The sequence below is a fragment of the Telopea speciosissima genome, unplaced genomic scaffold (genome assembly GCF_018873765.1).
Source record: "Telopea speciosissima isolate NSW1024214 ecotype Mountain lineage unplaced genomic scaffold, Tspe_v1 Tspe_v1.0310, whole genome shotgun sequence".
Lineage (NCBI taxonomy): Eukaryota > Viridiplantae > Streptophyta > Magnoliopsida > Proteales > Proteaceae > Telopea > Telopea speciosissima.
This window is the reverse complement of record NW_025317646.1, coordinates 15,559-18,151: the sequence shown is the minus strand read 5'-3', so window position 1 is coordinate 18,151 and position 2,593 is coordinate 15,559.

The following is a 2,593-nucleotide window of genomic DNA, read 5'->3' as shown; positions in this document are numbered from 1 at the left end:
ATGGGTTGATTAGGTTTACTCGGGCCCCCTTCGGCAAGATTCCATTTGGACTGCTTCTGGCTCCTCTGATGCTTCCTGGGTCTGGCGTAAGATCCTGGAATACCGCCACATTGTGCTCCCTTTTCTCCAATCCCACATTGGAGATGGCCTCTCCACCTCCCTTTGGTTGGATCATTGGCACCCTAAAGGAATTCTTTTGCATCTTGTCACCCCAAGGACGATCTATGCCTCAGGTCTTCATAGGATGGCTCTGGTTGCGGACATCCTTCATCACAATGATTGGGCCCCTCCCCCTACCTCTTCACAGCCTCTCTCTCTCCTTTGGATTGATCTTCAGACCATCCAAAGAAGGCTGCCTTCTAGGGGCGATTGTGTCCTCTGGACAGCAGATGGCTCACGGAAATTCTCTTCCAAAGCTGCTTGGAACCTTATCCGCTTCAAAGGCTTGGTGGCTGGTTGGAGGAAGCTTCTCTGGTTCAAGCATCACATCCCTAGGCATTGTTTCACGACTTGGAGAGTCTTCACCAACTGTCTTCCTACTCAAGCTTTCCTGCTCAGACGTCACATCCAAGTTCCCAGTGCTTGCTGTCTTTGTTGGAGCAACATTGAAGACTCTGATCATCTGTTCTTTGAGTGCCCGACCTCTAAAGCCATCTGGAAGGGTATCCTTTGTAAGTGCTGGCCTGCCCAAAGAAGAATACTGCCATTCTCAAGAGAATGGATTTGGGTAGATATCACCTTCAGAGGCACGTCTATATGTGACACCGTTGGGAAGTTGGCTTTTTTGTGCTGCCATCAACCATATTTGGATGGAGCCAAATATTAGGAAATGGACCTCCAACTCTCGGTGTTTTCATTAGATTTGGGAATCCATCTCCTTTGAAATTTCCTCCAAATTGTTGTCAGCTCCTCCCCCTTTTTGTGCTGACACCCCAAGGAACAGGCTTATTGTTGTCTCCTGGGGTGTCCCAAATGTTTCTTTTTCTGCTTCAGCAGCCTCTAGCTGATAGCTTTGTTTAGCCGAGGGCTGTTCTATTCTCCCTTTGGGGGCCCTTGTCTTTCCATTTTTTCCTTGGTAATGAATTCTTTTATTCACCCAAAAAAAAAAAAGAACTGGGCCATATTTTCCTCTAAATCAGTTTCAGCGAAAGATATTTATCTCCCATTTTCAAAATGTATCATTATAATTGCGATCAGGATAAGTATGGGAAAATTTATTCCGCTTGGAAGTTGGTTCAAGGAATTTTAGTACTTTCAGCTAGATTTGGTCTCATTCTGTCGGTTTAGGGAATCCAATAACTGATTGATTTCCTCTAAATCAGTTTCACCTACAGATCTCTCTCCTTTCTCCGAAAACATATCGTTATAATGGCAATCCGGACGAGTATGGACAAATTAATTTTGCCTGGAAGTTGGCTAAAGGAATATTTGTACTTTATGCTAGATTGGGTCTCATTCTGTCAGTCCAAGAATCCAAGACCTGGGACGATATTTCCTCAAAATCAATTTTAGCTACAGATCTCTATCTTCTTTTCCGATCCGTAGCATTATAATGGCTAACCGGACGTGTATGGACAAACTTATTTCGCTTGGAAGTTGGCCAATGGAATTTTAGTTATTTTAGCTAGATTGGGACTCACTCTTTCGGTCCAGATAATCCAAGTTCTGGGCCGATATTTCCTATACATTAGTTTCACCTACAAATCACTATCCCCCATTTTTGAAACACATTATAATGGCTAACATCCGGGCAGAATAACTTAGCCCATACTCATCCGGTTAGCCATTATAATGTGTTTCAAAAATGGGGGATAGTAATTTATAGGTGAAACTAATTTTTAGGAAATATCGGCCCAGATCTTGGATTATCTGGACTGAAAGAATGAGTCCTAATCCAACTAAAATAACTAAAATTCCATTGGCCAAGTTCCAAGCAGAATAACTTTGTCCATACACGTCCGGTTAACCATTATAATGATACGCATTGGAAAAAGAACATAGAGATCTGTAGCTGAAACTGATTTTTAGGAAATATCGGCCCAGGTCTTCCATTCTTTGGACCGTCAGAATGAGACCCAATAGCATAAAGTAAAAATATTCCTTTAGCCAACTTCTAGGCGAAATTAATTTGTCCATACTCGTCCGGATCGCCATTATAATGATATGTTTTCGGAAAAAGGAGAGAGATCTGTAGCTGAAACTGATTTACTAGTTATTAGATTCTCTAAACCGACAGAATGAGACCAAATCTAGCTGAAAGTACTAAAATTCCTTGAACCAACTTCCAAGCGGAATAAAATTTCCCATACTTATCTGGATCACAATTATAATGATACGTATAAAAAATGGGAGATAAATATCTTTAGGTGAAACTGACAGGGAAGCCGTCCAAATGGAATCATGCCGAAGGGCCCCTGAGTATATCCAGTCAACCCAGATGCTCTTTTGCTTTGAAGCAATCTTCCAGATTAAGTTCAAGATACCAGCCAAGTTCACTTCTTTGATTCTTTTGATGCCTATGCCTCCTTCATTCTTTGGCAGACACAGCAGCCCAGGGAAGGGGGTGAAAAAATCTGGAAGTATCTTTGCCCTT